Source organism: Bombina bombina, chromosome 5, assembly GCF_027579735.1.
Source record: "Bombina bombina isolate aBomBom1 chromosome 5, aBomBom1.pri, whole genome shotgun sequence".
Classification (NCBI taxonomy): domain Eukaryota; kingdom Metazoa; phylum Chordata; class Amphibia; order Anura; family Bombinatoridae; genus Bombina; species Bombina bombina.
In genome coordinates, this window is record NC_069503.1 from 266,451,784 (window position 1) to 266,473,480 (window position 21,697).

The 21,697-nt window shown below is 38.9% G+C and overlaps 1 protein-coding gene across 1 annotated transcript in view; it reads left to right on the plus strand.

Annotated features, from left to right (window-relative positions):
- The window catches only part of CUBN (cubilin), a 749,121-nt gene that overhangs the window by 405,525 nt on the left and 321,899 nt on the right, over positions 1–21,697 (plus strand). The window lies entirely within an intron of this gene.

Below are 21,697 nucleotides of genomic sequence, written 5' to 3' on the forward strand. Positions count from 1 at the left end.
TTCTCATCTCCCTCCCATCTATCCTCTCCCTTCCTTCTATCCTCTCCATCTTCTCATCTCCCTCCCTTCTATCCTCTCCCTTCCTTCTATCCTCTCCATCTTCTCATCTCCCTCCCTTCTATCCTCTCCCTTCCTTCTATCCTCTCCATCTTCTCATCTCCCTCCCTTCTAGCCTCTCCCTTCCTTCTATCCTCTCCATCTTCTCATCTCCCTCCCATCTAGCCTCTCCCTTCCTTCTATCCTCTCCCTTCCTTCTATCTTCTCCATCTTCTCATCTCCCTCCCTTCTATCCTCTCCATCTTCTCATATCCCTCCCTTCTATCATCTCCATCTTCTCATCTCCTTCCCTTCTATCCTCTCCATCTTCTCATATCCCTCCCTTCTATCCTCTCCCTCCCTTCTGTCCTTTCCATCTTCTCATCTCCCTCCCTTCTATCCTCTCCTTCATCTCATATCCCTCCCTGCTATCCTCTCCATCTTCTCATCTTCCTCCCTTCTATCCTCTCCCTCCCTTCTATCTTCTCCCTCTTCTCATATCCCTCCCTTCTATCCTCTCCATCTTCTCATCTCCCTCCCTTCTATCCTCTCCATCTTCTCATATCCCTCCCTGCTATCCTCTCCATCTTCTCATCTTCCTCCCTTCTATCTTCTCCCTCCCTGCTATCCTCTCCATCTTCTCATCTTCCTCCCTTCTATCCTCTCCCTTCCTTCTATCCTCTCCCTTCCTTCTATCCTCTCCCTTCCTTCTATCCTCTCCATCTTCTCATCTCCCTCCCATCTATCCTCTCCCTTCCTTCTATTGTCTCCATCTTCTCATCTCCCTCCCTTCTATCCCCTCCATCTTCTCATATCCCTCCCTTCTATCCTCTCCATCTTCTCATCTCCCTCCCTTCTATCCTCTCCATCTTCTCATATCCCTCCCTGCTATCCTCTCCATCTTCTCATCTCCCTCACTTCTATATTTTCCATCTTCTCATCTCCCTCCCTTCTATCCTCCCTTCTATCCTTTCCATCTTCTCATCTCACTCCTTTCTATCCTCTCCTCTTCCTTCTCAACCTTCCTTCCCTCCCTTCTCTGCTTCCCTATAACTATAAACCATATCTTATATGTACCCTTAGCTGTGCTTTCACATACTTCTGTACTTACATATAAATGAATGTGTTTTTAAAATGCAACAGTTCACCAGGCTGAGCAAAAGCAAGTTTGCAATATTAACCTTTAATACCATTAATGCTTCTGGATCAAAAACAAAAAAGTGTGACTTTGAACGTAATGTGCATTAACTGAATCATTTGAGGAACCAAAGGGTGGGGATATAAACTCTGGTGATATGTCTCATGATTTCAGTTACTGTTAAGTCATCTACATATACGAATGGCCTATTACTAATGCAACCATGTAATGTGACTTATTTATTTCAAATATATATTCAAATTGCAAAACAATTCACAACATAAAAAATGTATATTGCAATGACTGTGGTTTCATCTGTTTCTTTGAGATGTTTGGTTTCTTCATTTACCAGTGGCAACAGCAAGTTTAAGAGAGGTCATATAGATATATAATAAAGTATCTACAAATTACCCATAAATGTGTGAGAGTCAGTGCTTTGTATTCAGTACTTAGCCAACAGCACACATTTATAATAAGTGTCAGTTATAGACAGAAAGTTATGTGGATGTAAGTAAAAGTCACACGGAAATGTTACAGCTGTGTTTGAAGCATACATTTCAGTATTTGTCAAACTTAGCTGCCATCCCCAGAACAGGAGAATGCATACAAAATTAATGTAGGACACTTTTGTGCCACTTTACGTCTTTTACGTTGTGTGCTATTTTGATCATTTTTACTCAATATAATGATAAAAATCATACAACTGCCCCAATATGAATATTTAACTTTTGCATCAATTTAAGAGCACCTTAAGAAATATTAAGTACTCCTATTTTGTTTTTGCAATGTAGCAACATTGATTATACTGACACTGCATTTCTTTTTGAATTGCTTATGTTTGTGTTATGTTGGTAGATACATTTTCTTACTCTTATAAGTACCCATTCAAATATATGTGAAACAGGGGCATATTTTGGCCTTGGTCAGCTTGGCCTGTGCCTTGGGCAGCAGTATTTAAGGGGGCATCAATTATTTGAGGAAGGGCTTGTTGCATGATGCCTTGTAGCCTCCATACTCTTCAAGGGAGTATTAATGGATTATAACTGGTCTATGTGTGGTTTATACAAGATGATAATGCCTGTTCCATGATTTTCTCTGTGTCTGGCAGGAATGAGTGAATAATGCCCAGTATGTTTGTGAGAAACATATATGAGATACATATAAGCTAAAATGGGTGGGTGTTGGGTATCTGTGATGCCAGCAGATTTCTCAGAGCCAAAGGAAACACTAGACGTAAATATACCCCTGATGGGAATTTGTACCTAAAGTGCATCACATGGCTTTTTATGGAGTTTTCAAATTCAAGCCTTCCAAACCAATGGCATTTTTTATTATAACTGTTTCCAGAAAAAAACAATTTTTTGCAAAATGAATGCACATTAAGCAGATATTAAGTGATTTCAACTAATGCAGAAACAGGCAAGTTGGTTATGATTGGTAGTTTCTTTTAGTAGATTAGTATAAGATGACTGTTATATTTAAAAGTAGATCACAAATGAAGAGCAGGGTGTGTTATCTTTTGTGCAATCTGGTATTACAATTGGATGGTTAAATATTTTTTAAACAAAGCATCTTAAAGGGACATGAAACCCAAATGTTTTCTTTCATGATTTAGAAAGAGCATGTGATTTTAAACATCTTTCCATTTTACTTCTATTATTTAATTTGCTTCCTTCTCTTGTTATCCTTTGCTGAAAGGCTTATCTAGGGAAGCTCAGGAGCAGCAAAAAACATAGGTTCTAGCTGCTGATTGGTGGCTGCATGTATATACTGATTATCATTGGCCCAACCATTTGTTCAGTTAGAAACCAGTAGTGCATTGCTGCTCCTTCAACAAATGTTACCAAGAGAATGGAGCAAATTTGATAATAGAAGTAAACTGGAAAGCTGTTTAAAATTGTATGTTCTACCTAAATCATGAAAGAAAAATGTTTGGGTTTCATGTCCCTTTAATGTAGCCAAAACCTTTTAGTACGTCCAATACTTTTAATAGATAATGCAGGGAGCGCTATTAAGTGTTGTGCTTGAGCCAAATACAAAATACGGATGTAAAATGTAGCGTTTTTCAAACTTGAAGTAAACCATTACTGTTATTAGTATAGCACAGAAGTACACAAATAGCTTCACTACTTGGTCACCATTGGCTTATTGCTCACTCAGCTTAGAGCTCAAGCAATGTACAACATGACTTTTACTGTGCACCCCCATATAAGTCTATTATGTGTGAGATTTATCTGACATGCAGATGTTACCACTCCCTAGACTATTACAAAATATCTACAAAATAACTTTGGACTATTAGCGCAAAATTACATGTGCTATTGATTGTTTAAAAACATATTAACACCCTATAGCTCTAACATTTTTTACCTCCACTGGTAATCTAGGGCATAATATGCTACATGATTGTTAAAACCTGTTTTACATTGAAATTGTAAAAATATAAGATTAAACTAAAAAAAAAAAATAGAAACAAACCCATGATTATGGGTTACATGATGTGTATTGAAAGAAAGTGTAATAGAAAAAAGTAAATTTACTGCTGGGAATATCACTCCTGGCCAGCAGGAGGAGGCAAAGATCTCCACAGTAAAACTGCTAAGTATCACTCCCTTACCCACAACCCCCAGTCATTCGACCAAAGAAAATGGAGAAAAAAGGAGTAACACAAGGTGTAGAGGTGCCTGAGGTTATAGTCAAAAGAACAACTGTCTTAAAATAAAGGGTAGGGCCGTAAACTCACCATATCCGGAATAAATACATTTATCAGGTAAGCATAAATTTAGTTTTTCTTTCCTAAGATATGGGGAGTCCACGGCTTGAGTAATTACTGTTGGGAACCAACACCCAAGCTAGAGGACACAGATAAATAGGGAGGGACAAGACAGTAAGTCCTAAACAGAAGGCACCACCGCTTGATGAACCTTTCTCCCAAAAGAAGCATCAGCAGAGGCAAAAGTATTAAATTTGGAAAATTTGGAAAAAGTATGTAGAGAAGACCAAGTTACAGCCTTGCAAATTTGTTCCACAGAAGCTTTATTTTTAAAGGTCCAAGAAGAGGAAACAGCTCTTGTGGAATGAGCCGTAATTCTCTCAGGAGGTTGCTGTCCAGCAGTCTCATAGGCCAAACGAATTATACTTCGTAAACCAAAAAGAAAGAGTAGTAGCATTAGCTTTCTGACCTTTACGTTTCCCAGAGAAACAGACAAAGAGGGCAGAGGACTGGCGAAAATCCTTAGTCGCTTGTAAGTCGAATTTAAGAGCACGTACAACATCCAAATTGTGTAACAAACGTTTTTTGGAAGAAGAAGGATTGAGACACAAAGAGGGACCAACAGTTTCCTAAATTATATTTCTATTAGAAACAACCTTAGGAAGGAAACCTAACTTAGTACGAAGAACCGCCTTATCGGCATGAAAAATAAGTTAAGGGGAATCACACTGTAGAGCTGAGAGTTTCGAGACTCTTCAAGCAGAAGAGATAGTAACAAGAAACAAAACCTTCCAAGATAACAAATTAATGTCTATGGAATGCAACGGCTCAAACAGAGCCAGCTGTAAAACTTTAAGAACAAGGTTAAGGCACCAAGGAGGAGCAACAGACTTAAAGACAGGCCAGATTTTGATCAAGGCCTGACAAAAAGTTTGCACATCTGCCAAACGTTTATGAAGTAAAACTGATAAAGCAGAAATCTGACCCTTCAGGGTACTTACTGACTGACAATCCTTTCTCCAGGCCTTCCTAAAGAAAAGATAAAATTCTAGGAAATCTAATTCTACTCCAAGAGTAGCCCTTGGATTCACACAAATAAAGATATTTACGCCATATGTTATGGTAAATCTTTCTAGTAACAGGCTTGCGAGCCTGAATCATGGTCTCAATGACTGACTACGCTTAGACAGAATTAAGCGTTCAATCACCAAGCAGTCAGCATCAGAGAAACGAGATTTGGATGAAGGTAGGGACCCTGAATCAGGAGGTCCTTCCTCAGAGGTATTCTCCAAGGTGGGAGAGATGACATCTCCACTAGGTCTGCACACCAGATCCTGCGAGGCCAGGCAGGGGCTATTAGAATCACTGACTCCCTCTCCTGTTTGATACGAGCAATGACTTGTGGAAGGATAGCAAATGGAGGAAACAGGTATGCCAACCTGAAAACCCAAGAAACCGCCAGAGGATCTATCAAAACGGCCTGCGGATCTCTTGACCTTGAACCGCACCTTGGAAGCTTGGCGTTCTGACGGGACACCATCACATCTAACTCCGGCACCCCCCATTTGAGGACTAAGCTGAAAAACACCTCTGGATGGAGTTCCCACTCCCCGGGACGAAAAGTCTGTCTGCTCAGAAAATCCCAGTTGTCTACTCCTGGAATGTGGATGGCAGATAGACAGCAATTGTGTGCCCACTGAAGAATCCGAGTAACCTCCTTCATGGCTAAGGAACTCTGAGTTCCTCCCTGGTGGTTGATGTAAGCCACAGAGGTTATGTTGTCTGACTGGAACCTGATAGACTGGACTGGACTGATTTCAACTGAGGCCAAGCCAATAGAGCAATGTAAATCGCCCTCAACTCCAAGATGTTGATGGGAAGAGCAGACTCCTCCCGAGTCCAAAGGCCCTGAGCTTTTAACGAGTTTCAGACTGCTCCCCAGCCCAGCAGGCTGGCATCCATGGTCACGATCACCCAGGAAGGTCTCCGAAAGCATGTGCCCTGAGACAGTTGTTTCTTAGAAATCCACCACAACTGGAGAGCTCTCAATTGGACTAGAGCAAAAGGAATGATGCCCATGGAAGCCACCATCAGACCGATTACCTCCATAAATTGAGCCATGGAAGGATGAGCAGTAGCCTGAAGAGAGAGGCAAGAGGAAATGATTTTGTTTTTCCTGACCTCTGTCAGAAAAATCTTCATCAATAGAGAATATATTATGGTCCCTAAGAACAGTACTCTTGTGGCAGGGGAAAGAGAGCTTGTTTCCAGATTTACATTCCAAACGTGGGAACAAAGAAAAGACAACAATATCTCTGTGTGAGATTTTGTTTGTTGAAAAGATGGCGCCTGAACCAATATGTCATCAGGAAGGGTGCCACAGCAATTCTATGAGAATGGATCACTGCCAAAAAAGCTCCCAGAAACTTTGAAAACAGTCTGGGAGCTGAGGCTAGACCAAATGGAAGGGTCACGATCTGGAAATGTTTGTCCAGAAAGGCAAATCTCAGGAATCTGTGATGGTCCCTGTGACTGGGACTGGAACTATCACTCCCAGGGAGGAAAGATGTTGCATACATTTCAAGAACGCCTCTCTCTTTATCTGGTCTGCAGATAATCTTGAGAAATGAAGTCTGCCTCTGGGAGGAAAAGTCTTGAATTCCAATTTGTAACCCTGGGATACTATGTCCACAGTCCAGGGATCTGGACATCTCATATCCAGGCTTGAGAGAACTGAAAAAGTCTGCCCCCCACATGATAAGATCACGGATCGGGGGCAAACCCTTCATACTGATTTGGAATCAGCTGCTGGTTTCTTTGATTGTTTCTACTTGTTCCAAGACTGATTGGGTTTCCAAGAAGACTTGGATTGTGCCCGCTTGGAAGAAGAAGGAAAAAAACTTTCCTCTGAAGTTAGGAAAGGAACGAAAATTACTCTGACATCCTTTAGGCCTATTCTTCTTATCTTGAGGTAGAAAAAAACCTTTTCCACCCGTAATATCAGAGATAATTTCTGCCAAACCGGGACCAAACAAGGTTTTGCCCTTGTAAGGAATCGCCAGAAGCTTGACGTTAGAGGAAACGTCCGCAGACCAGGATTTCAACCATAATGCCCTGCGGGCTACAACAGTGAAACTAGAATTTTTAGCACCTAGTATATCAACCTGTGGAATCTGCAATAAAGGAATTGGCCAACTTAAAAACTTTAATCCTATCCTGAATTTCATCCAAGGAAGTCTCTACTTGAAGAGAATTAGACAAGGCGTGGAACCAATAAGATGCCGCACTAGTCACAGTGGCAATACACACCGCAGGTTGCCATTGGAGACTTTGATGAACATAAATCTTTTTCAAATAAGCCTCCAGCTTCTTGTCCATCAGATCCTTAAAAGAGCAGCTATCCTCAATAGGAATAGTGGTTCTCTTAGCCAGAGTGGAAATGGCCCCTTCAACTTTGGGTACAGTATACCAAGGGTTTTAATGGAGTTCTTGACAGGAAACATTTTCTTAAAAATGGGAGACTGGGAAAAAGACACCACTGGTTTCTCCCATTCCTGTGAGATAATATCCCTAGCATGGTCCGGCACAGGAAAAACCTCTGAACTGAAAGGTTCATCAAAGAAACTATTACGTTTACTAGATTTCTTAGGAGTGACAACGACAGGGGTATCGGAGTCATCTAAAGTAGCTAAAACCTCCTTTAACAATGCACAAAGGTGTTCAAGCTTAAATCTGAAGGATACCACCTCAGTCTCAGAAGAAGGAATTATACTGTCCGAATCTGAGATTTCACCCTCAGAAAGTCCCAATGTATCTTCCTCATCAGACTTATGAGAAAGGGCAACTTGGGAAGCAGAACTGAGGACAGACACCTTACTTTCTGAATTCTAAATGTCCTCTTATGTTGTCCCTGTAATCTAGGAATGGCAGCTAATGCCGCAGATACCGCTGAAGATACATGGGCAGCAATTTCTGCTTTTAAATAAACTCCACTAGGAGTTATAGAGGAACCGCAGGGCACTGCATGTGACGCCATTGAGGCTTGGGATGTAGCAGTAGAAAGCTGAGGTATTATTTTAACAGCCTCATCCTGAGAGACATTAGGCTCAAAAATGTTACCTTTATTTTGCAAGGTTTTCTTGACACATGAAGAACAAAATTGCATAGGAGCTGCAATTTGTGCATCTAAACATAATAAGCATGAAATTATGAGAGCAGGCTCTTGCTCCATATCAGACATGTTGTGAAACAGTAAATAAACATGTAAAGATAAGTTTCAAATATTTTAATATTCAATTAAAATAAGCTAAAGAAAAAAATCACTTTAAATTTTACCCCAAATTAGGATCGATCCCCAGCTAAAATTATGTGAGAAAAGTTAAGAAAAACATTTAATAAACATCAAATAAACTTCTAAAATATTCCTCAGGCAACCCCACACCTCAATTACTGAGGTGCCTGAGAAATGGAGAAAAACAACTTTTTCCTCAGAAACGTTATGAAGTAAAGCCATTCATGTGACCGCAACTGCCGAGTTCAAATTACTGCTGCGACACCACTTCCTGGTACACTGAGTACTAGAAATATCCATTTTTTCAAACCTGACAGTTTAAAATGTTGCATCGTTATATTTTAAAGCAAAGCGGAAATGAATAAGCTGCTGTAATAGAAAATTCAGCCTTACTTTCAGTTTAAACTTGTATTGTTTTATCAAGTAAATATGTGTCAGAAAATAAAGCCTAATAAAAAACATGTTTAAATGTTAGTCTCACACATGCTACAGTGCCTGCTGCATGCCCCTGTGTAATCCATACAACAGAATTATCTATGTCCCAATAAAAAAGCAGTGTTTTTTAATTTGTTAAGTGCATGGTCTCCCCAACTGGAAGAAAAAGCACTTACCTGCTCCGCTGTCCGGCATTTAAACAGTTACAAGGTATGAGAAGACATAGTTCTTCACAGAGACCTTTGAAAAAGAAAGAACAGAGTAGCCAACTCTCGCTTTCTAAACTAGGGCAGAAATTGTTAGGAAAATGCAGTAAGTACCTCTTTACAACTGTTTAAAAGCCACCACTACCCGACTGCAAGGAATGACGTGGAATACGGCTATAACCCAAAACTTTCTTGTAGATGAAATTAAAAAATTTCTTCAGACACCTAAACGTCACCTCCTCCATGCACCGAAGGCGAAGAGAATGACTGGGGGTTGTGGGTAAGGGAGTAAAACTTAGCAGTTTAACTGTGGTGCTCTATGCCTCCTCCTGCTGGCCAGGAGTGATTTTCCCAACAGTAATTACTCAAGCCGTGGACTCATTATATCTTAGGAAAGAAAACAGATTTTTATTTTTCTCTACATAAATATGTAATACTAACATCTTCTCATGCTGCTAATAACATTTTAGTTGAAATAATTTTTATTGTCATGGATCACATCAAATACAACATAATAAAACAGTGTGCTGGGTTACAATGTCCTAGTATTCTTAAATCAATTAAAGTTTTTAGCACACTGTTTATATCATTTTCATCAATTTTCCTCCCCCCTTCCCCTCTGCCTTCCCTAACTCCCTCTCCACCCCCTCCCCCCTCTTATCCCATTTCCCTAAACCTAAACTTCATAACTGTATACAAAGAAAAACCTTTAACTTTAAACTTTTCCCGTCGAGCAGTGACAATGTTTTAGATTTCTTTAGAACGCTATATCTATATTTAAGAAAGTTCCTATTCTCTCCAATTTAATTGCCCTAAAAAGCCTTATTGGTTACTTAGTGTTGATCTGTATGTACCTACATATTTCTGTTTATTTAAAATCCAGTGTATCCACATGTTTTGGAATCCCTCAGATGTCCCTTGTATCCATGCAGCTGATTCTAGCATATTATAAACATCTTCAATTTTGGTCATTACCTCACCCAATTCTGGAGCCCCCACTTTCCATTTTCTAGCTATACATATTCTGGTAGCTGTACATATAATATTAACCCATCTATTAGTAATTGAGTTCAGTGACTCCTGGGGAATATGTAGTAAGGCCTGTGAGGCTGATAATGTAAAGGAGTCGTCTAGAATCACCTTAAATAGTTGAGTAAGCTTGTCCCATGTAGGTTGTATCTTTGGACACTCCCACCACATGTGAAAATAGATCCCTATCCCTTTACATCCCTGATAACATAATCTACTACCCTGGGTAGTGTAATGTGAGGATTTCAGTGGTGTAAGGTACCATCTATATGAGGTTTTTATTGAGTTTTCAATAAGGTCTGCCCCTATTAAGCTTCTCCTCAATGAGGAGAAAATCTGGCTCCAATCTTCTCTATCATAGGTTATAGCTAAATCTTGTTCCCATTTGTCATAAATTACCAATTTTACTGAACTATTTGCTTCTTGAATGGCTAAGTATAAGCGTGTAATCATTTTTTAATTTCTACCAGGTGTCATTATCATTTGTTCCAGAGCAGTTTTTGGGCAGACTGGGATGCTGCCTAGTCTATATGTATTTATAGCATGGGAAATTTGGAGATATAAAAACCAGTGCAATGTATTTGGGTGTATTTTATCTCTTAATTGTGTAAATGTCAACAACTTCCCATTGTCTAGGAAATCAGCTACCCTATAGAGGCCTTTATTTCCCCACTTATCTATTTGTTTTTGAAATTCTTTTGGGAATAGTGTACTTAGAGGTATTATAATAGTGTGTGGCGAGAGTAATTTCAATTTATGCGTTAGTGACCTCCACATAAGCTTAGAATCTTCTGTAGTTTTTAGTTTAATTATCCTCTGGTCTTTTGGATCTGTGGGTTTCCATAATATATCTCCCGGAGAGCTTAGTCTTCCAATATCCGCTTCAATACCTGGCCATGTCATTCCCTGGCAATCTTTACATAAAAGAGCATTTTGTGCCAATCTGGCAGCATGATAATAATCTCTAAGATTAGGGACTCCTACACCTCCCAATAGCTTGTGTTGTTTTAAAATATGAGCAGCTATTCTAGCTGTTTTATGTCCTCTTATAAATTTAATAATTTCAGATTGTAGTTCTTCAAGCTCTTTTATTGGGATTTTAATAGGTATAGCTCTAAATAGATATAATAGTCTTGGTAGGACATTCATTTTAATGGCTGATAATCTGCCATACCAAGAAAAGTTCCCTTTCTTCCATTTCAATATATCTCTTCTTATAGTTTTGTAAATTGGGATGTAGTTTGTTTTATACAATGTTTCTATGGTGTCTGTGATTTGTATTCCTAGATATTTTAGGGAATGATTAACCCATTTAAAATCAAAGTTCGCTTCTATCAACTTTTGTGTGTATGTTGGTAATGATAGAGGGAGTGCTTCGCATTTATCCGAATTTATTTTGAAACCCGAAACATTGGAAAAATCTTCTAATAATTTGTATAAATTAGGGAGGGAAAGCATTGGTTTTGTAATTGTAAGCAAGATATCGTCTGCAAATAAAGTTAGTGTTTGTTCCCCTTTATTTAATTTAACCCCATGGATATCCTTAGAGTTACGAATACAAGATGCCAAAGGTTCTATGCACAACGCAAATAAAAGTGGAGATAACTGACATCCCTGACGAGTTCCATTCAATATATTGATAGGTCGAGACTGATATCCCGCTGCCCTAATTGTTGCTACTAAGTTTGTGTATATATTTTTGATTGCCCCCCGAAATTTACTACCGAATCCCATATATTCGAGAACTGCCATCATATATTGCCAATCTACTCTGTCAAATGCCTTCTCCGCATCCAGAGACAGGAGCAGAGAAGGTGTTTCTGTTCCCTTCAGATATTCTATCAGCGTCACTATGCGTCTTACATTATCAGGGGCCTCCCTATCTTTAATAAACCCTACCTGATCAGGATGGATCAATGAAAGTAAGTATTGTTTAAGCCTGTTTGCTAGGATTTTGGTGAGAATCTTGAGATCTTGGTTAATTAAGGAAATTGGCCTATAATTTTGTACTATTTTGGGGTTTTTCCCTGGCTTAGGGATTACTACTATCTTGGCCTGTAAAAGTTCAGAGGGAACCGGCGTGCCTGACATGACATCTTTACAAAATTTATGTAGATGGGAAGTCAAATTGGTTCTAAATAGCTTGTAGTAGTCTCCCAAAAATCCATCGGGTCCTGCTGCCTTTCCTATTTTAAGATCTTTAATAGCTGCAGACACCTCAGTAGCAGAGATCTCTGCATCCAGTGCCTCTGCGTCCGCTTTGTCTAATTTTGGCAGATTCGCTAACATTAGTAGTTTATTTCTTAGGGTCTCTATCTGGGGCGATTGACCCACCTTCTTCCAATCGTACAGAGATTCATAGTATTTGGCAAAACATTCTGTAATTTCTTGCGGATGAGATGTCATAGTACCATCTGGTTTTTTTGAATGTTTGCTATTGTGAAAGATTTTGTTCTTTCTCTTAGCTTATGGGCCAGATATCTATCCGGCTTGTTTGCATATAGGAAATAGTGCGTTTTTAATTTATTAATGGACCTCACTGAATTATCAGATAACATTTTAGCCAGTTCTTTTCTTTTATTCGTCAGTGTGTCTAGTGATAGTTGGGATAGTGTATTTTGATGTGTCTTTTCCAAGAGTTCAATCTCTTGTTGCAAGGTAGCTACTGCAAACCTACTCTGTTTTATATATATAAAGCTTTTTCCTTTATAAGTAACCCTCTAATATATGGCTTATGTGCAGCCCATATGATTACTGGGTTGATTGCAGGGTCTACGTTTAATTTCCAGTACTCTTCCAGACTCTTTAATATTTTAGTTTGTATACCTGGTTGCTTTAGTATTGTAGGGTCGTATATCCAGGATCTTTGTCTTTCTACATTAATAAGACCTTTTAGTTGTATCTGTATTATGGAATGGTCTGACCATACTGAGGTGTGAATGGATGAAGAGATTAGGTTTGGTAATAGAATTTGGCTAATAAATATATAAACAAATGGGGTTACCTGTATTGAGATTGATCACAGCCGCAGGCCTTAGTGCAGGTAAAACAACTTCTTTATTCAGGTAGATTTCAACATTTACAGGGTAAACAGACTCAGGGGTACATTGAGCACAAACGTCCGACGCGTTTCCTGCCCGGAGGCACTTCGTCAGGGACTTACAAAGTCAGAATACAAACAGCTTAAAAGGGCTTACTTGCTTACGTAACAAAATTAGCACCTGCTCATTATGGTTGGAAGTACAACTGCTGCCGTCTGTGGAAATTTGTTTCTCCTGGGTCCAGGATCTTTGTCTTTCTACATTAATAAGACCTTTTAGTTGTATCTGTATTATGGAATGGTCTGACCATACTGAGGTGTGAATGGATGAAGAGATTAGGTTTGGTAATAGAATTTGGCTAATAAATATATAGTCGAGTTTGGTATATGTTTTATGTGCAGGTGAGTAGTATGTGTGGTCATTTGTTTGCCCATATAATGTCGTCCAAGTGTCATATATATTATGATTCTCTAAAGATCCCCTAATTGATTTGGTAATAGAGTTAAGTCTTAATTGTTTATTTGTAAGTTTAGATGTATTAGTATCCCTTAAAATCTTTAAGTTTACATTAAAAACCCCAGCCAATATTATCAAGGTTTAAGACCATTGGGTCAGTAAATGCGAAAGATTATCAAAAAATTTGTGTTGTTGCTCATTAGGTGCATATATGTTGCAGAGTGTGACTTGTTTGTCTTGCACAGTCCCCTCACTATAAGATATCTGCCTTCCTTATCCCTTATCACCTCTTCTTTTATAAATTGAATGGAATTATTGATACTCCTCTTTTCTTTTTATCGGTTGTGGAGTGAAAGTGTTGCGTGTATTGTTTGTCCCAATATTTGGGTATTTGATGGTGTGTAAAATGTGTCTCCTGTAGGAAAATGATTTTAGCCTTCATATTGTTATATTGGGTAAGTGCAGTTTTCCTTTTAATATTGGTATTCAAACCTCTGACATTATGGGAGATTATCTTCCATCTAGAATCCATAATTGAGCATTTTCCCTCTCCCCTCCTCATACCTGAACATCAATGCCTCCATTTTCTGACTAACAACTGCTCTCTTAGTGTCCATCCTGTTATGGAGAAACTTTCCTGACCACTGCTCGACGGTACTTGAAACAAAAAACAACAAAAACATAAAAAACATAGCCCAACATTAAACAACAACAAACTATTAAACAGTCTGTAATCCTTCAAGTTATTCTTGTTTGTCTGCAACATCAAATCTATCTAAGTGGGTGTGCAGCTAAATATTACATAGTATATCTTATATAATAATGAATTGAAAAAGTGGATCTTTTGTTCCTAGAGGGAACATATAATAATAACTAATGTCATGGATAGTGTAATTTAGTCATATCTTATCATTCTCCAGTTCTTTATAATTTACTTAATGTTCTTTTTACTGACATAAATAAATATACTTTATGCTCGTGCCATTATTTACTACTAGGAGATTGATATTCAAGTCTTTTACCACAACATGAGCCGTGACATTAACTCTTCCACACGGAATAAGGCAAAGAAAGATTATACTTGTTAAAGAACATCAGTCAGTTTTCTTAGTCTCTTTAATCCTTCAGGGCCTTTGTTTCCTTTTAGAGACCTTTGTCCAACGTTCACTTTGGGCTGTTCCTCTTAATGGCTGTGTGGGTCTTTTGGTATTGTCTTGAGAGTTATCTGGAATCTCTGGACAATCCAGCTTAAGCAGTTGGCAGAGACCTGGTATGTCTTGTTTCTCTTTGATAGTGATTGTTCTGCCCTCATGGTGTATGTGAAGTGCTAAAGGGAATCCCCATCTGTATAATATCTGATTTTTTCGCAGTAGTTGTGTCAGCGGACGGAGAGCAGAACGCTTCTGCAGTGTTTTGATACAAAGGTCCTGATAAAACTGTATGACTGAGCCCTGAAATTTAAAGGTTGGATTTTTTCTAGCTGCAGTCATGATTTCTTCTTTTTCATGGAAGCGTAATAGTTTAATTATGACGTCCCTCGGCGGTTCTGTGTCCTTTGGTTTTGCTCTTAGAGCTCTATGTGCCCTTTCCATTTGGAATTTTCCATCCTCAGCAGAGCTTGTGATAGCCTGGAATAGTTGTAGAAGATAATTGCTTAATTCTGTTGTAACTATAGTTTCAGGGATACCCTTTAGACGTATATTACACCTCCTGCTCCTATTTTCCAGGTCTTCCAGTTTGTCATTAATGTCTACCAATTCCTGTTGTTGATCAGCCATTTGCTGAGTTATGGTTGTAATGTCTTCTTCCAGTGTTTCTTCTTTTTCTTTCAAGGATTCTAACCTGGATCCTAGTTCCGAGATATCCTGTTTGATTTCAGTGAGACTGTTTGTAACAATGTTCTGGAGGGTGTCCATCTTCTCCCACATTTTGTCAAATATTGTGGATATGTCTTGTTTGGAGACAAGGTTCCTTATGTCACTTCTGGTAATGGGTATATTATTACCCGCTGGGGATGTTGGTTCTATAACTTCTTCCATTTCTTCCTCAGTTACAACAATTTCTTTATCATGAGCCTTTTCTCCTTTCTGAGGTTTAAAAAATATATTGGCTGCTGCAGGTTTATTTGTAGCATTTAGTTTACTTTGTCTTCTGACTGACGTGATATAGCTCATATAATAAAATGGAGGAACACTTGAAATGATCTAGCTGTTGAACAAAGGATAGCAAGACCTCTGTTTATGTCCTGAAGTGGGAGAAAGTCTGCTGCAGCACTAGCGTTTTAATAGCACTTTTGAGTCACATGCAAAGCCGGAGTGTTTTACAGGAGAAAAATAAATTGCAGGGAGTGATTTATATAGGGGGAATGGTCTGTGTTTCTCAGTAGTTTTGATGATATGCTTTGTACTATAGATAGGTACAATCTGTGTGATATCACCATACAATGCTATTTCTTTTTATGTGTTATTTTGTGATCCAGCTTTCACATTTTAATGCTTTAGTTACTTATCCTTCCTCTGCAGCCCGATTCATTAACATCATGTAGGATTAAAAGTCTTTATTAAATAGTAGGCATGTTGCTGCTCAAGTCTCTCTTGCTGCTTATAATCACTTTATTAACATGCTGCCTCCCACGTGGCTGATTCCCTGCTATGGCGTCTTAAAATTGTCTTTCTTCCTCAATCACCCTGTAGATTAATTGCTTGCCATATTCCCCTCTGAACTCCTTACCCTGTGATGTGGCAGCTTCCTTGCAGTTTTAACCTCTGTTTTCTCTCCAGCTTATCTGATTCTTAGGAGACCTGCATTTTGGTTCTTTTACTCCTCAGCTTTCAAGACGTTAGAGACTGCAGCGTTATGTAAGCTTTTACACTGAGCAAACTGAGTGGTCATAAAACACAGAGGATTGATGTATAAACACTCCGGTGGTGTTTTAGTGACCCTCTAGGAGCTTATGATAACCTTTTCTCCACTTTTCTTATTCACTGCACCAGGAGCTCACAAATCACACGTCCTCCATTATGCCTGCCTTGGCTCCGCCACTAATAACATTTTAGCAGGTACATTTAAATATATTCATAACTGGACAACTGTGCTCACTATAAATATACACCAGTAGAATAATAATTAATAAATGTTAAGTTCCCTAATATAAAACCCCTTTAAGAGTTAAATTTGTATTTAGGATTTTCTAAAGTCCTTTATAATTACGTAGTGTTGAGGTTCATCCACAGAATTAAACCTGTGATGTAATTCTTAAACCTCAGAAATCATCATTTTGTTTGTCCTTAAAGGGACTGTATACACCAATTTTCATTTACTTCATGTAATAGACACTACTATAAAGAATAATATGCACAAATACTGATATATATATATATATATATATATATATATATATATAAAAATTCATTAAAATTATGGGGGGGGGGGGAGATAAAAAACTGAAATTAAAATCCTCCATGTCTCAAAATTAAATCAATGTAAATATTTGCATAGGAAATTAGTGCATCTAAGCAAGTATCCCCGCTTGCCCCCAGAAATTCTTAATATGCAATGTTTCCAATGCACAAGAGAATTGTGGGTAAGATATGCAAATTAGGTATGCAAATATATATATATATATATATTTATATATAAATCCAGTATAAAACCATTTAAAAACTTACTTAGAAGCTTCCAGTTTAGCTCTGTTTAAAAGGTTACTGGAACACCCACTGCAAGTGGGAAATATCAGACACCCCTCCCCCTTCATTTGCATATGAAAATACCCTTTACACAAATAGAAGCAAGCTGGAGTAGGTATACGTCAGTATTCTGCTAAAACTTTGGGGCTTGGTTATGAGTCTGAAAAAAACTATCCATTTAAAAAAAAAAAAATTTATGGGCTATATAAATAGATAATCTACAAAACATTTATGCAAAGAAAAAAACAAGTGTATAATGTCCCTTTAATTGTTTTTCTTTTTGGGTAAAAAAATCGGGAAAATAACCATGCAGATAGTGATTTTGTGTTGTTTTTGGGAGGTAAGAATTTGAAGCTGGAGGGATATTAACAACAGAAGCATTTTGGGGTCACTGGAAGAGCACACTACCAATACTGTCTGAAGTCCAAAGATTGTTATCTACATAAAACAAGTAGTGATGTCGTGAATAGTTCGCCGGCGAATAGTTCCCGTCGAATATAGCATGTTGGCGTTCGCCACGGACGGCGAACATATGCGATGTTCGGTCTGCCCCCTATTCCTCATCATTGAGTAAACTTTGACCCTGTACCTCACAGTCAAAAGACACATTCCAGCCAATCAGCAGCAGACCCTCCCTCCCAGACCCTCCCACCTCCTGGACAGCATCCATTTTAGATTCATTCTGAAGCTGCATTCTTAGTGAGAGGAGGGACAGTGTAGCTGCTGCTGATTTAATAGGGAAATCGATAGCTAGGTTAGTGTATTCAGTGTCCACTACAGTCCTGAATGACTCATCTGATCTCTGCTGTAAGGACAGCACCCCAAAAAGCCCTTTTTAGGGATAGAACATTAGTCTGCTTTTTTTTTTTTCCTGTGTAATCTAATTGCAGTTGCCTGTCTGCCAGCGTGTGTGTCAGGCTCACAGCGTATACTGTGCCCACTTGCCCAGTGCCACCACTCATATCTGGTGTAACAGTAGTGTACATTTAAAAAAAAACCACATTTTTAACTGTGAAATAATAGCAGACAGCTGCCAGTACCCAAGATGGCCGCCAATAAGGCAGATGGGGAGGGTTAGAGAGCTGTTTTGGGGGGGGGGATCAGAAAGGTTGGGGGCTAAGGGGGGAAGCTACACCACAGCATATGTAAATATGCTTAAAAAATTAAAAAAAAAATTAAAAACCTTTTATTTTAGTACTGGCAGAAGGGAAGGGGACAATTGTGGGGTGGGGGAGGGAAGGGAGCTGTTTGGGAGGGATCAGGGGGTCTGATGTGTCAGGTGGGAGGCTGATCTCTACACTAAAGCTAAAATTAACCCTGCAAGCTCCCTACAAACTACCTAATTAACCCCTTCACTGCTAGCCATAATACACGTGTGATGCGCAGCAGCATTTAGCGGCCTTCTAATTACCAGAAAGCAACGCCAAAGTCATATATGTCTGCTATTTCTGAACAAAGGGGATCCCAGAGAAGTATTTACAACCATTTGTGCTATAATTGCACAAGCTGTTTGTAAATAATTTCAGTGAGAAACCTAAAATTGCAAAAAAATTGAATCGTATTTTGCGGGGAAATGGTGGCATGAGATATATCAAAATGGGCCTAGATCAATACTTTGGGTTGTCTAATACACTACACTTAAGCTAAAATTAATTCTACAAGCTCCCTACATGCTCCCTAATTAACCCCTTCACTGCTGGGCATAAAACACGTGTGGTGCGCAGTGGCATTTAGCAGCCTTCTAATTACTAAAAAGCAACACCAAAGCCATATAAATCTGCTATTTCTGAACAAAGGGGATCCCAGAGAAGCATTTACAACCATTTATGCCAAAATTGCATAAGTTGTTTGTAAATAATTTCTGTGAGAAACCTAAAGTTTGTAAAAAATTGAAAATTTTTTTTTTATTTGATCGCATTTGGCTGTGAAATGGTGGCATGAAATATACCAAAATGGGCCTAGATCAATACTTTGGGTTGTCTACTACACTACACTTAAGCTAAAATTAACTCTACAAGCTGCCTACATGCTCCCTAATTAACCCCTTCACTGCTGGGCATAAAACACGTGTGGTGCGCAGTGGCATTTAGCAGCCTTTTTATTACCAAAAAGCAACGCCAAAGCCATATAAGTCTGCTATTTCTGAACAAAGGGGATCCCAGAGAAGCATTTACAACCATTTATGCCATAATTGCATAAGTTGTTTGTAAATAATTTCTGTCAGAAACCTTAAGTTTGTGAAAAAGTGAAAAAAAAAATGTTTATTTGATCACATTTGGCGGTGAAATGGTGGCATTAAATATACCAAAATGGGCCTAGATCAATACTTTGGGTTGTCTACTACACTACACTTAAGCTAAAATTAACTCTACAAGCTGCCTACATACTCCCTAATTAACCCCTTCACTGCTGGGCATAAAACACGTGTGGTGCGCAGTGTCATTTAGCAGCCTTCTAATTAACAAAAAGCAACGCCAAAGCCATATAAGTCTGCTATTTCTGAACAAAGGGGATCCCAGAGAAGCATTTACAACCATTTAAGCCATAATTGCATAAGTTGTTTGTAAATAATTTCTGTGAGAAACCTAAAGTTTGTGAAAAAGAGAACAATTTTTTTTTATTTGATCGCATTTGGCGGTGAAATGGTGGCATTAAATATACCAAAATGGGCCTTGATCAATACTTTGGGTTGTCTACTACACTACACTTAAGCTAAAATTAACTCTACAAGCTGCCTACATGCTCCCTAATTAACCCCTTCACTGCTGGGCATAAAACACGTGTGGTGCGAAGTGTCATTTAGCAGCCTTCTAATTACCAAAAAGCAACGCCAAAGCCATATAAGTCTGCTATAATGGCATGTCTGGCACACAGTGTTGGGGCAAGGGTCCATCTGACCACTGATACCTGGTCTGCAAAGCATGGTCAGGGCAGGTATATCACCTACACTGCGCACTGTGAAGCGGGCGTAACCCTTACACTATCTGATCGATACAACATCATACCTGATGTTTTAAAGCACATTATTCCAAACAATTTAGGAATGTTAGGGGATTTATGCCCTTTATGGATTAAAACCAGACTCTGCATCAACTATGTAATTTTCCATGGGAGTTTGCCATGGATCCCCCTCCGGCATGCCACAGTCCAGGTGTTAGTCCCCTTGAAACAACTTTTCCATCACTATTGTGGCCAGAAAGAGTCCCTGTGGGTTTTAAAATTTGCCTGCCTATTGAAGTCTATGGCGGTTCGCCCGTTCGCGAACATTTGCGGAAGTTCGCGTTTGCCATTCGCGAACCCAAATTTTTATGTTCACGACATCACTAAAAACAAGCAAAGATTGTGATTAACCACATAGTTAGAGCAAAGCTGTAAATCAAATGCAGAGATCAAGGGTTTACAAGTTTCAATTTCTACAATTTTATACTTGCCTTCCTATCTGAATATTATCTATCACTTAGGATGTTATAAACTGAATCAAATGACAATATTACTGACATCATAGCATAGCAAATAACTGTGACGTATGTTGCTATCTTCAGACTCGCCAGAAACACAAGTCCATAACCCTGTCCGCCTGCTCTGAGCAGGCGGACAGGAATCGCCGGAATTCAACCCGATTGAGTACGATCGGGTTGATTGACACCCATTGGCCGCAAGTCTTCAGGGGGCGGCGTTGCACCAGCAGCTCTTGTGAGCTGCTGGTGCAATGCTGAATATGGAGAGCGTATTGCTCTCCGCATTCAGCGATGTCTTGCGGACCTGATCCGCACTGTCGGATCAGGTCCACAATACATTTGTTAAATAGAGGCCATTGTATTAGTGCAGTGTTTATAAGGCAGTACTTTGGTGAAGAGCTGTTTCAAGATTTGGAAGTTGCATGGTTAATAAGGGTATATGTAGTAGGGTTTCGTTTTATCCCTAAGTATGGCAAGGGTTTGAGTATTCTCTCAATGTTTTTTTCAGCTCAGTGAAATATTTGTTATTTATCATTTGTCGATGATCTTATATTTAATGGTACTTTGATTCCATTTAATTTGCCTTTATTATGATGTATGTGGTATAATTTGGGATAAATTGTGTCAAGAAAAAAAACTTGGGTAAGTGCATTTTAAGTATTATTGATAGTTTACATTTTTACTTTAAAGTGCCATAAAATATTTTCAGTTATGTGAATATTATAAAAGAGTGAACTGAGGTAAAACAGTGTGTGAATTTTTTTTAATTTTTCCCAAAAAAAATTACTTACACTTTAGTGTTGCCAAGTGTAGCCTGCTCTTCTCCAAACCTTGTGATATCATATAACAAAGTGTGCATGTGAGGATAATTACTTATGCAAGCAAGGGGGTTGAGGAGGGACAGCAGGTACTGCTATTGTTTATTGCCAAGAGGCTTGCTCGTTTCCATGGGGATAATGTTACATGCTTTGTGAAAGTTCAGCATTATACTGTGCACTGCTTTAGTCAGGTGTCATGTGGCTCTGCCCCATACCGTGCACGTGCACAGGTTCATTTTGCTGAAGCTATGGCCTGGATAGCACCTTCCAAATATGGAAATGCCCAGGGGGGAGCTTGCTGCAAACAAAACTATGCATGAATTAAAGGGGATAATGGGGGTTAAAACAGAAACTGTTATGCAGGTAAGATTTAGCTGCATTATATATTTA